The following is a 14,592-nucleotide window of genomic DNA, read 5'->3' as shown; positions in this document are numbered from 1 at the left end:
CTGGTATCAGAGCAGCGTTCTTGGCGTCTCGCTGCCCTTTCACAGCCATCCATCAACCCTCCACAACCATCCAAAGCAATTCCCACAATTGCTTAAAAGATCATCACCGAATTCCGCCATCATCTCCACCACCACAGATCATCCTTTGATCTCCCCATGAATTGCAACAGGTTCTGGTTTCCTACCTTACTGCTGCTGCAATTTAGTTATCCTTATTCGAAAATCCAAAAAAAAAAAAATCGTTCCTATATTGCTGCATAAACTTTTCGTCACAAAGTTTTCATCTCTACGACGAAAGATACATTGCAGAATTCCAGCCGCATAGCACCATCTGTTTGATCTTACTACTGTGCTTTTTCTATCCAAATTTCTACGAAATTTTTATGACATCTTTGACACTTCTTAACAGTGGATTTCCCTTTGGTTTCATCAAAAAATTCTCAATATAAACTACTGATCTTTTATGTCCAATCTGCTGCACTTGAATTGCAGAATTCAAGCCGCATAGCACCATCTGTTTGATCTTGCTACTGTGATTTTTCTATCCAAATTTCTACGAAATTTTTATGACATCTTTGACACTTCCTAACAGTAGATATCCCTTTGGTTTCATCGAAAAATTCTCAATATAAACTACTGATCTTTTATGTCCAATCTGCTGCACTTGAAAATCTACGCTGCAGAAAATTTCAACTGCATATCGTTGCCTTAACCCATCTATTTGCAATCTTTTTTGAATGAAATTTCTTATAGACTTCATGTATCATCTTGGCTTCCATCTAAGATTTATCTATTAAGAAATTCATCTCTAAAAACGATTTTATGTTGCTGCAAATTTTCATCGTAACCCGCTGAAATTTTTCAACGATAATTCTGCAATTGCAACTTGCACCAATTTCTTTGCTGTTATACTGCCGAAATTTTCTTGATTAAATTAGATATCCTTGCTGTCATATAAACTGTGATTTTGCTATCAATTCCCTCCTCAATTCTCTTAAGTTTTTGGTGGAAATTACGTCGAGAAACCGTTGTTTCTTCGACGACAATTCTACTCTTACAAGACAGCACATACTTGCTGCAACTTCCACGGATTTCTGTCAAACCTTTGCTACCATCTACCACAGATCCAAAACTTTCATCCACAGCCCTAAAACTCTACCAAACCACACCCTCAAACTGCACCCAAAACAGCCACAAAACAAGCCTAAACCGTAGCCTACATCCACCAATCCACCAACACTTTCGACCATCACTTCTCTCAACCTATACATGCCTTTAACCCAACAGCAAAAGAGAGATCTTAACATCATTGATTTGGGGCCATATACTATGGCATCTAAGGAGGCAATCAATGCTAAATTCGAAGCCTTGGAGGCGCGAATGGAGGATAAGATTCGGACGCTCTTTACCGAACTCAGATTGGGTCGACCACTAAGCCCGAAGAAATCATATCAAGGAGAGAGCTTTGCCCAATCACACCAAGCCCGAAGAGATGACTTCCAAGAGAGGGGAAGCTCTATGACCAACCCCAACTATCCATGCATGAGAGTGGACTTCCCTAGATGGGAAGAAGGAGACCCGATTGGTTGGATTTCGCACGCGGAGCGATATTTTCGGTACCACAAAATCGCGGATGTATCTATGGTGAAAATTGCAGCTATACATCTTAAAGGGGATGCTATTCAGTGGTTTGACTGGTTTGAACATACTTATGGAGTCCTTTCATGGCGACAATTCAAAGAAGAAATGCTGATTCGCTTCAGACCAACCGATTACGAGAATATTAACGAACAACTAGCAAAGATCCGACAAACCTCCACCATTCAGGAGTACCAAACCAAGTTTGAAAGGTTATCTAATCAAAATCATGATTGGTCTCAAAAACAGCTATTGAGGACCTTCATTGAGGGCTTGAAGCCGGAGATCCGAGGATAAGTTAAAGCGCGACAACCGTACACGCTTATGGCAGCCATCTCTTTCGCACGACATCAAGAGGAGCAATTGAACCATGAAGCTCGGAGGACTATGGTCACTCCTCAACCAGTAATATTGAAGCCCTCAGCCCCCCCTACTGTCGACCAAGTCCCTGCACCAAAGAGGTTAACAGGAGAAGAGCTTCGGGAGCGATATGCGAAGGGGTTATGTTGGCATTGTGACGAGCCGTGGAGCCGTGAGCATCGCTGTAGTAAAGGAGGACTTCTTATGATTGAACCGATAGAAGAAGAGGTCATTGAACATCCAAAAGAGAGCTTTGAACATGAAGAAGAAGATGCAGAAGAAGAGCCACAACCGACCGAAGTTACGGTACATACACTAGCTAGCTACTCAAACCCGCAAACAATGAAAATTGGAGGCCTTCTCAAACAACAACCAATCACTGTTCTCATCGACACGGGCAGTACTACTAACTTCCTAAATAGTAAGCTTGCTGTTCGGATATCATTACCTATCGAGAATCGCTGCAGGTTTGATGTTAAGGTCACCGACAGACGGATTTTGAATTATGATCATAGGCGCTTGCAGGAGAAACTATTGCTACAGGACCAAGAGATAATTGCAGATTTCTTCCTTCTCCCTCTTAACAATCATGAGGCCATGCTCAGAATTAAATGGTTGACGACATTAGGTGATATTTCCTGGAATTTTATGAAACTAATTATGAAATTTTACAGTAAGGAGAAACAGGTGACATTGCACGGGAAACGTGGGGGCGACATAACAATGATTTGCACACAACAAATGGAGAATGTTTTGCATAAAGCATGCAGCGGCTTTTTGGTACAACTTGAGCAGCAAACTAAGGGAGAGCCAATAGAATTTGAAGATCCAAATCTACTTCCTTTGCTTGCTGAATTTTCAAATATATTTGACGAACCGCGCAACCTACCTCTTACCTGTCGGCATGATCATTGTATAATGATTCTTCCAGGCAAATCTTCAGCAAATGCTCAGCCATATCAGTATCCACATCTCCAGAAGGATGAAATAGAAAGGATTATAAAAGAGATGCTCGAAACAGGAGTTATTCGGCCAAGTTGCAACCTCTACTCTTCGCCGGTGCTACTTGTACACAAGAAGGACGGAACAAGGCGAATATGTGTTGATTACCGAGCTCTCAATGGCATAATCATCAAGGACAAATACTTTATTCCAATAGTAGATGAATTGCTAGATGAAAGGGAGCACAAATCTTTACAAAGCTGGACCTTTGATCCGGGTATCATCAAATACGAGCATGCGAAGATGACATACGGAAAACCACCTTTTGAACACACAACAACCACGAATTTTTGCTTTCTGCAACAAAAGGTGGAATATCTTGGGCATATCATATCAGAGGAAGGTGTGGCAGTGGACCCCTTCAAAATTGGAGCAATGCAAAACTGGCCGACCTCGAGAAACATAAAATTGCTACATGGCTTTCTGGGTTTAACAGGCTACTACCGCAAGTTCGTGAAAAACTATGGAAAGATCAGTGCACCACTTACTTCCTTACTAGAAAAAGATGTCTTCCAATGGTTGGACAGAGCCTCCGCTGCCTTCGACAAACTTAAGGCAGCCATGACGACGACGCCGGTGCTAACACTACCAGATTTCAACCGACCCTTCATTATTGAGGCCGACACATCTGGAGTCAGAATTGGAGTCATTCTCATGCAAGATGGTCGACCACTCGCATACACTAGCAAGGCATTATCTCCCTCCTATCAAAATAAGTCAACATATGATAAGGAGATGCTCGCCATTGTGCGCGCAGCAACGAGATGGAGATTGTACTTGATCAGGCGATACTTTCAAATCAAGACCGACCATAAAAGCCTAAAATATCTCTTGGAGCCGAAGATATCTTCCCCCAAGCAGCAAAAATGGGTAACAAAACTTCTTGGATTTGATTATGAAATAACTTACAAAATGTGGAAAGAGAATGTTGTTGCAGATGCGCTTTCGCAGCTACCTGAGCAAGCTGAATTTTCGGTCGTTTTACTTCCAACCAGTGACTTCCTTGAGGATATTAAGATGGAATGGCAGGAAGATTCGGAGACTAGTAAAAAAAAAAAAAAATTTGGAGGAAGCACCAAGCTCCGTGGCTCATTACAATCGGGAATCAAAAAAATTATGCTATAAGGGACGCATTATGCTTGTGACAAATTCTACTTGCATCTTCAAGAGCAGATTTTGGACAAAGTTATTCCATATGCAGGGTACTAAATTGAAAAGGAGTACGACATATCACCCACAAACCAACAGCCAGACAGAAGTTTTAAATAGGTGCTTGGAGACAGCCCAAAGCCATCCACCAAATATGACTACCCAAAGAGAACTCCAGACCCAGCCAAGTGCCATTATTGATCGACGGATCGTGACTCGACGACGACGACCCACTAATGAAGTGCTAATACAGTGGACGAACCTACCAATAGAAGATGCCACTTGGGAGAACTATGACGACATGAAGATCAAATTTCCATAATTCATGAATCATCAGCCTCGAGGACAAGGCTGATTTGAAGAGGGCGGGTCTGTTAGGACTCTAGCTTGGAGAGTCCTAATTGAGAGGGATATTCATGTAAAACTGTTAGGACTCTAGCTAAGAGAGTCCTAATTGAGAGGGACATTCTATTAGGACTCTAGCTAGGAGAGTCCTAATTGAGAGGGGCATTCATGTAGGAGGTTTTTTCTTAGAGAAGAATTAGGAGTTGTAACTGAATAGGAGTCTTGAGTAGGAGTCCTATTAGGAGTTGGTTAGAAGTAAGAATCTTAAGTAGGAGTCCTATTAGGAGTTAGAGTTTAGAAGCCCTATAAATAGTCATGTATTCCTTCTCTTTTCATAAGCAATAGATGAATCTTTTCTACAGCCTTTGAGCAGCAACTTGGAGGGAGGAACCCCTATAGAGTTCCAAGGAGGCCGATCCCCTAAAGAGATCAACCCCAAGTTTAGAATCTGTAAGGGTTCTAACACACTTGTTCTGATCTGAGAATTTTTCTGTCTTGAGGAGAATTTTCATTCACAGCAATCAACTTTACTTACGTAATTACGTAAGAATTTTCATTTTAAGACAGGGACTTTTGCACGATCAAGGTAGATTTTTAATGTGCACATTCTTAATGTCATACACATGTTTGTGATAGTTTCTTCAAGTTGATAAGTCTTGCAAGTTCATGACAGAGTTAGTCATTTCATGATACAGAGTTAAATTCGAAGGTTATGAACGGATGAAATTGATGGGTTCGAAAATCCAGGGATATGTGAATTTGGGAATCATACGTTTCTAATTCTGAAAAGTTAAACAGGATTGTATCTAGGTCGCATTTGTGATTTTACCCTTGTTGTTGTCTCCGAAGGTGACATAGCCTTCGTCTATGCTAGTGAGCTTAGAGAATTGAGATGGATCTCCGGTCATATGCCTTGAGCATCCACTATCAAGGTACCATCTCTTGCTCCTAGCTTGCGATGGTGTGGGTTTCTACAAGAAATGATGATTTTTAGGTACCCATTTGCTTTTGGGTGCCTCAAAGATAGATCTACATTGTTTATCATGTTGCATAGAGTTTATCATGGTTCCTTTAGGAACCCAAGTCAGTTTGTTTGGACTTATTTTCTTGAATGGACAATAATGCGTCTTGTGTCCAAATTTGCAACAAAAGTTGCATTTGGTTTGGTGTTGAACATGTAAGATGGGGCCTTTTATGAAGGTGGTTGGATTTAGGTGAGGACTTCTCACAAATCCAATTCCACTCTTTTTTGGAACGTGACCCTTGTTTGCAAGGATCATGTTCAATGACTTGCTACCAACCTCGAATTTCTTCAAGGTGTCCTTAAGTAGCAGGTTTTCTTTTTGGAGAGTTTCTAGATCATGGCATTTGATACATGAATTTAAACTATCATGATATTCAGTTTTTAACTTATCAAAATCACAAGTAAGACTATCATGCTCCTTTTTTAGCAATTTGTATTTTCTATTGATAATCTTGTATTAATCAAATAAGTCATGGAAGGCATTTAATAATTCATCGAAAGATAAATCAGCATCTAATAAATTCGTTACCTCTTCTCCGATGGCCATTAAGGCGTAATGAGCAACTTGCTCGGTGTTGGACTCCTCTTCTTCGGATGTGCTTGAATCATCCCATGTTGCTTTGAGCGCCTTCTTCTTTGTTGTTCTCTTTTTGGCTTGGGGACAATCACTCTTGTAGTGTCCCGGCTTTTTGCACTCATAGCAAATAACTTGGTCCTTCTTGGGTTCAAGTTTATTTTTAGTGTCATTCTTAAACTTGTTTCTTTTAATAAATTTTTTAAATTTTCTTGTTAGAAGTGCCAAGTCATCGTCACAGTCCTCATCACTTGAGTTTTCTTTCAAGTGGTCTTCCAAAGTTCTAAGTGCCATATCCTTCCTGTTCTTTGGAAGGATGTCTTCTTGCTCTTCATGAGCTTTGCAAGTCATCTCGTAGGTCATTAATGACCCAATTATTTCTTCAAGAGGGAAGTTGTTTAGATCTTTTGCCTCTTAAATAGCAGTGACTTTAGGATCCCAACTCTTAGGAAGGGATCTTAGAATCTTATTTACGAGCTCAAAATCCGAAAAACTTTTTCTGAGTCCTTTTAGACCGTTGACGACATCCGTGAAACGGGTAAACATGTCGCCAATAGTCTCACTCGGTTTCATCCGGAAAAGTTTGAAAGAGTGTAACAAAAGATTGATTTTTGACTCTTTTACTCTACTTGTGCCTTCATGAGTCACTTCGAGTGTGTGCCAAATATCAAATGCAGTTTCACAAATCGAAACACGATTAAACTCGTTTTTATCAAGTACGCAAAATAAGGCATTCATAGCCTTTGCATTAAGAGCGAAAGCCTTCTTCTCCAAATCATTCCAATCGATCATTGGAAGAGAAGACTTCGAAAAACCATTTTCGACAAGATTCCAAAGTTCAACATCCATAGAGATAAGAAAGATCCTCATTCGGGTCTTCCAATAGGTGTAGTCCGTCCCATTTAACATGGGTGGACGTGTAATAGAATGGCCATTTTGGTTTCCGGCGTAAGCCATCTCTCTTGGGTTTTAATCTGTTTGAGAGTTAACCGGGCTCTGATACCAATTGTTAGGATCGAGAGCACTAAGAGGGGGGGTGAATTAGTGCAGCGGAAAACTTTCTACGATTAAAATCGAAAGCTGCGTTCAAACGATAAAAACAACTTCTGTATGAAAGTTGATACTAAGCAAGGTTAAAGTCAATCTATGCAGGCAGTTTGCAGCTATGATGAAAACTAGAATATCGGCGCAAACTGAAATCCGACGTTCGTACGAAGAAACTGATTTACGTCTAAATGCTGATTCGTAAATCACTTGATTAGATAAGACGCAGTTTAAGCAGGAGTATAAAGGCAGTGTGCAGTTATGGTAAAGCTCAAAACGTAAATGCAATCTGCAATATGATGATCATACGAAAAAGCAGATTTATGTCTAAACGCAGATTTACGTCTAAACGCAGATTTACGTCTGAACCTTAAAACTCGTTCGTAAAATCGCAGAGGGCAGTAAGCTATTGAGAAGTTTACAGTGAAGGTAAAATGCTCAAAGGAAATGCAAACCGAGATTTAGAGTGGTTCGGTCAATCTTGACCTACTCCACTTTTGGCTTCCTCCATTGTAACATCCCTCATTATCGAAATTTTCGTATAAGTTTCTAGTTATAATGTAAGTATCTATTTTAAATTTGATAAAATAACAAAAATATGAATCTGAGAACTTATTCATAAGATTTGAGAGATTTATTCAAAAAGAAAAAAAAATCTGAGGACCTATATGTAAACCCTGAGGACCTAATCGTAAATATAATAATACAAGGACTAAACTGCAAAATGTATAAAAATACAAATCCCACCGTTTAAGCCTCTCTGCCTTCGTTCTTAAGGAACCAGAGAAGGCAGCTACGTGGATGATCAGGGAAAGAAAGAAAGAAAGAAGAAGAAGAAGAAGAAGAAGAAAAAAAAAAATTGGGGCTTTAAGGTTTCTTGCTCAAATCTTCTCATTTAGGGCCATAATTCTCAAAGGCAAGTGTTCTAACCCCATCCTACAGAAGTATTAGTTTATGTTCCTATATTGATTCTGAAAGATTTATGCTTAGACTCTGATATTTCTCTCTTTGGACATAAAACCAAGGATCTGAAATTTTTTCGGTAAACTGACCCCTATACACTGTTTCAGTTATAAATTTTAGCACCAAATGTGGATTCAGGCGAGACCTAGCTCTTTTGAAGTTAGACTCTTATATATTTCTTTTGACACTGATTTTGTAGATTTTGGACACCGAATACTTACCCAAAGGTCTGTTTCAAATGAGCCTATAGATGCTGCAGAATAGGGATCAATATTTCTGACCTTTTGATACTAAAATACCTATAAGTCCCTGTTGGAAATTCTGATTTGTACCAAACTGATGTCGTTCGAAAATAGACTTGTAGACCTTTCTTTTGACATATAGATTGAAACTTTTGGAATTCAAATGCCTACCCTATTATCTGTTGAATCCGATCCTATGAATTCTGCAAGACAATGATTTTGTTTTTGACCTTGTGTTACCAAATCAAAGGTAACTCCTTGTTGGAAACTATGATTCGTACGAAACTTGTTTCAACAGAAAATAGATTGATATATCTTTTGACAATAGCCTTCTTGAGGGTATTGGTGTTAGGATCGGAGCGGCACTAAGAGGGGGGGGTGAATTAGTGCAGCGGATTAAAACTTCGATTTTAACAAAATCTTTCGTTCGATAAGAACGGAACTTGAAAAGTTTAACTTGAAAGTGTATTCTTAAAGTTGCGCAGCAAGGGTAATAAGGAACTAAAGCAGTAAGAAGATTTGCAGTAATGTAAATGACAATAATAAAATGCAAACTAGAGATTACGCCGATTTTTAGAGTGGTTCGGTCAAATGACCTACTCCACTTGCGATGCCCCTCTTCGATGAGGCTCCCACCTTCCACTAGCAAATCTCTTGAAATGGAAGGGTAAACACCCCTCTTACAACCTTTTACAAGCAGTTCAACCTCTTACAAATTTTCAATAAGAAAGAAGGAGGAGAACTCTCTAGCAAATTGAAAACAAGACTTGCTAAGACTTTCTAAGACTTTTCTCTCAATCAAAATGCTTCTCAAAAGTTGTAACCTCAGCTGAGATTTGAGGGGTATTTATAGGCCTCAAGAGGATTCAAATTTGGGCTCCAAAATTTGAATTCTCTTTAGGTTCCCGAATGCTGGAGGTGCCACCGCCCAGCTAGGCGGTGCCACCGCCCAGCGCTCGGGTGCTGGACGGTGCAACCGCCCAGCCAAGGAGGTGTCACCGCCCAGCCAGGCGGTGCCACCGCCTGGCACTCCGATTTCACTGGTTTGGCTTAATTTAAGCCCAAACCATATCTGACTTTGGGCCCAGTTGGCCCCTAACCAGGATATAGGATTATCTCTTAATCCTAATCCTAATTACAAGTGAACTACATAACAAAAACACATCCTAAGCAAGCTTTCAACCGCGAACGTCGAGTCTTGTTTTGGCGAGCTTTCCGACGAGCTTCTTCCGACGGACTCCCATCAAGCTCCCGATCTTGTGATGACTTTAACGAGTAGCCGAGCCTTCTCGGTGATCTCCGTGAACCTCCAACGATCTCTTCGGCGAACTTCCGAAAATTCCGATAGGTTCCTGATTTCTTCTCGGTTGGTTCCGGCAACATCTCCGACGATTCTTCGGACTCTTAAACGTCCATCGATCTTGACTCCGGTTCTCTTGCTTTGTGTTTTCTGGTTATCGTAGTTAATCCTGCACACTTAACTCAATAATATGGATTAGATCAATTAACCCATCAATTGATTTCATCATCAAAATTCGAGATTCAACATTTGGAGCATAATTAATAATCTGAATCATTTGTTCAATGTGCCTCTTGAATTCTGTCAGAAATCGAGCTTTGATCGATTTCGTATCTTCTATTTTCGTTCGTTGGGAAATAGATTTTGTTCAGTTCCCTTCACTCAATTGTGGCTTATATTAATGTTTGAATTCTCGTTTGCTCTTATCTATAAATTATTACCTTTCCTGAACATATTGTGTAACGTTTATGCTATATCACATTGACTTATATAGGCACATGTATAACCCATTGTTCCGCATTTGCTTTCGATGTGTGCCTATTCTAGTTTCTTTCATTTGAATATCGAATTCATCTAACCTTCTTATCTGAATTGAGTTGTATGTGATTGCTTGGATTCCATATGTGCCCTTGCTTTCAGTTCCTTTCAAACCTTAATATAATTGTGAAAGATTATTGCTTACTTCGGATTGACTCGTAAAGGCACATGTACGTTTTGTTGTTCCGCGTGTGCTTCCGATATGTGCTATTCATTGTTCATACTATCCTTTTGTACTATGGTGTTTGTGGGATATTGTGAACCTTTGCCAGAAATAGTGAAGGGAGTTATGCATAGAGCCTGAGATGCTCTGCCGGCCCCCTATAACTTCACTCAGACGTGGGTGGATGGAGCTCCCAGACGTGGGAGACCTCCCAGACGTGAGAGACTTATGTTTGGTGGTCATTCAGAAATGAATGTACCATATTATGTTATGGTCCCACTTCACCTTCTGTATGTTTGATATGATATCCAGAGCTTTGGTTATATGTTTCTATACATGCTTTGGATAAGAATGATATGAATGCAACGTCAAAGACGACGTTTAAGCTTCTATTTGGTATTTATTATTGATATGCTTTGAAATGTTCCATATGCCGTTGATATGCTCCAGAACATTTCATACGCCATTGATAAGCTCTAAAATGTTTCATTCATTGTTGATATGCTTCGAAATGTTCCATATGCCGTTGATATGCTCTGGAACATTTCATACGCCATTGATAAGCTCCGAAATGTTTCATTCATTGTTGATATGCTTCGAAATGTTCCATATGCCGTTGATATGCTCCGGAACATTTCATACGCCATTGATAAGCTCCGAAATGTTTCATTTGTTATTGATATGCTCCGGAACATTTCATACGCCATTGATAAGCTCTGAAATGTTTCATTTGTTATTGATATGCTCTGAAACGTTTCATTCGTGGTTGATATGCTCCAATTACTCTATGCCCCCTCTGTTATGAACCAAATATGTTTGATTGAAATGACAATTGTGATTCTGCACCTAATGATATTACGTCTATGAATTCTTATATTCTACCTTGTATTTCGAAACTTTATCTCTTTGGGAATTGTCCTCTTTTGACATGGATATGTTAGTCACTTGCTGAGCTCTATATGCTCACCCCGTTGTTGTATAAATTTTTCAGGATAGCTTGTCGCTTGCTTAAATGTTAAGATTGGGCTGAGGTGGTGGAAAGCTAAAAGATTTTGGGCAGATCTTTATTAGTATATATGTTTTTGTTGTATAAGCACACGCTGCCTCTAATGAAATGTTGACGATGAATCTAAACTTATGGATTTTGTATAAGTTTAAAGGACCTCTCATGTTTAAGATTCTGGAATGTTAAGTTTATTATATGATGATATGAACTTGTGGTGAATAGTTGGAGTTCTGATTGTATAATTTATTTAGGTTGTGGATTTATAAATGTTGTTCATGTTTGACAAGTTGGCTTAGGCTGCCATAAATGTGAATTATCGAGTGATGTGATATATGATTATAAACTGTACAGGTTTTATAGATGTGAATTTGATAGAATGTTTTTCAGTGTCCTCAAATGTGTGTTTGGATCCTGGATTGGTTTGCGATGAAAGTTTCAATAATATCGTTACTATTTTGAGGGGCGTGACATCAACCGACGAGGTCACCGACGTCAACTAGAGGCCTTCCTTCAATAGGCGAAGGCCAACCACCCTCTTACAGATTCACTCCTTTTGACGGGCTTAGGAGACAACCCTTACAGAAGTTTTCACTCCTCTCTTTACAACTCAAACTTTGAAGAACAGAAAGAGGAGAACTAGCAGTTTTGAGCTCTAAGAACCACAGAAAGACAGCAAGATTTCGAGTGTGTGTTCTGTACTTTTAGTGCTGAATGGGTGGGATATTTATAGGCCCCAACCCAGTTCAAATTTGGAGCTCAAATCTGTCAATTCCCGAAATTCCGGGATCAGGCGGTTGCACCGCCTGGCAGAGCTCGAAGACTGAGCCTCTGGGCGGTGCCACCTCTGTTAGGGGCGGTTGCACCTCTCTGCCAGAGCTCGAAGATCGAGCTCAAGCGGTTTCACCGCCTGACTGGGGAGGTTGCACCGCCTGGCAGAGCTCGAAACTTGAGCTCTGGCGGTGCTACCTCTTGACAGAAGAGGTTGCACCGCCCAATCTCGCTCGGAGACTGAGCCCGGGGCGGTGCCACCTCTTGGCTGGGGCGGTTGCACCGCCCAGTCTCGTTGGGAGACATAGCCTGGGCGGTGCTACCTCCTGGCTTGGGCGGTTGCACCTCCCACAGCAATCAGGGTCCGAATGGGTTAATCCATTCGGCCCAATTTGATTCTTTCAGGGGCCCAATTGCCCCAAGATTAAGCTAATGGGATCACCTCCCATTTCTAACTTAATCAATGTGCTAACTACGATTATTTCCTAAGACATATTCTGCAGCTTGCTCCGGTGCATCAATCGCTTCTTCCGGCGAGTTTCCGGTGAACTTCCGTCGATCATCCGACGAACCCTTGGTGATCCTCCTGCGGACTTCCGGCAAACTCCTGGACTTGCGACGATCCACTTGGCAAGTTCCGACGAGCTCCTTTGGCAAGCTTCTGGACTTCTCGGATTTGTTCCCGCAGAACCTCCGACGACTGTCTGAACTTCCGTCGAGCTCTCGAACTCCCAACGTGATCATTGTCATGACTCCGGCGCAACTCCTACTGCATGTCTTACTTTCATCGTAGTTAATCCTGCACACTTATCTCAACACACAGATTAGACAAACAAATGACAATTGACTTCATCATCAAAATCCGAGATTCAATAATATGTCGTACTCCTTTTCAATTTAGTACCCTGCATATGGAATAACTTTGTCCAAAATCTACTCGTGAAGATGCAAGTAGAATTTATCATAAGCACAATGCGTCCCTTATAGTGTAATTCTTTTGAGTCGCAATTGTAATGAGCCACGGAGCTTGCTGCTTCCTCTAATTTTTTTATAATCTTACTAGTCTCTGAATCTTCCTGCCATTCCATCTTAATATCCTCAAGGAAGTCGCTGGTCGGAAGTGAAATGGCCGAAATATCAGCTTGCTCGTGTAGTTGCGAAAGCGCATCTACAAGAACATTCTCTTTCCCCTTTTTGTAAATTATTTCATAATCAAATCCAAGAAGTTTTGTTACCCATTTTTGCTGCTCAAGGGATGATATCTTTCGCTCCAAAAAGTACTTGAGGCTTTTATAGTCAGTTTTAATTTGAAATCGTCGACCAATCAAGTAGGGTCTCCACCTCGTTGTTGCGCGCACAATGGCGAGCATCTCCTTATCATATGTTGACTTATTTTGATGGGAGGGAGATAATGCCTTGCTAGTGTATGCGAGTGGTCGACCATCTTGCATGAGAATGGCTCCAATTCTGACTCCAGATACGTCGGCCTCGATAATGAAGGGTCGGTTGAAATCTGGTAGTGTTAGCACCGACGTCGTCGGCATGGCTGCCTTAAGTTTGTGGAAGGTAGCGGAGGCTCTGTCTAACCATTGGAAGACATCTTTTTCCAGTAAGAAAGTAAGTGGTGCATTGATCTTTCCATAGTTTTTCACGAACTTACGATAGTAGCCTGTTAAACCTAGAAAGCCATGTAGCAATTTTATGTTCCTCGGGGTAGGCCAATTTTGCATTGCTTCAATTTGGAAGGGGTCCACTGTCACACCTTCCTCTTATATGAGATGCCCAAGATATTCTACCTTCTGTTGAAGAAAGCAAAAATTCGTAGTGGTTGTTGTGTGTTCAAAAGGTGGTTTTCGGTATGTCTTCTTCGCACACTCATATTTGATGATACCCGGATCAAAGGTCCAGCTTTGTGAAGATTTGTGCTCCCTTTCATCTAGCAATTCATCTGCTATTGGAATAAGGTATTTGTCCTTGATGGTTATGCCATTGAGAGCTCGGTAATCAATGCATATTCACCATGTTCCGTCCTTCTTGCGTACAAGTATCACCGGTGAAGAGTAGAGGTTGCAACTTGGCCGAATAACTCCTGTTTCAAGCATCTCTTTTACAATCCTTTCTATTTCATCCTTCTGGAGATGTAGATATTGATATGGCCGAGTATTTGTTGGAGGTTTGCCTGAAAGAATTGTTATATAAAGATAATGCCGATTGGTATCACCTGTTTCTCCTTATTGTAAAATTTCATAATTAGTTGCATAAAATTCCAAGAAATATCACTTAATGTCGTCAACCATTTAATTATGAGTATGGCCTCATGATCATCAAGAGGGAGAAGGAAGAAATATGCAATTATCTCTTGGTAAGGCCTCATGATCAGCAATAGTTTCACTTACGGGCGCCTACGATCATACTTCAAAATCCATCCATCGGCGACCTTAATTTCAAACCTGTTGCAATTCTCGATAGATAAGGCC

Source organism: Musa acuminata, chromosome BXJ3-8 (assembly GCF_036884655.1).
Source record: "Musa acuminata AAA Group cultivar baxijiao chromosome BXJ3-8, Cavendish_Baxijiao_AAA, whole genome shotgun sequence".
NCBI classification, from domain to species: domain Eukaryota; kingdom Viridiplantae; phylum Streptophyta; class Magnoliopsida; order Zingiberales; family Musaceae; genus Musa; species Musa acuminata.
Note: the sequence above shows the minus strand (reverse complement) of the source record.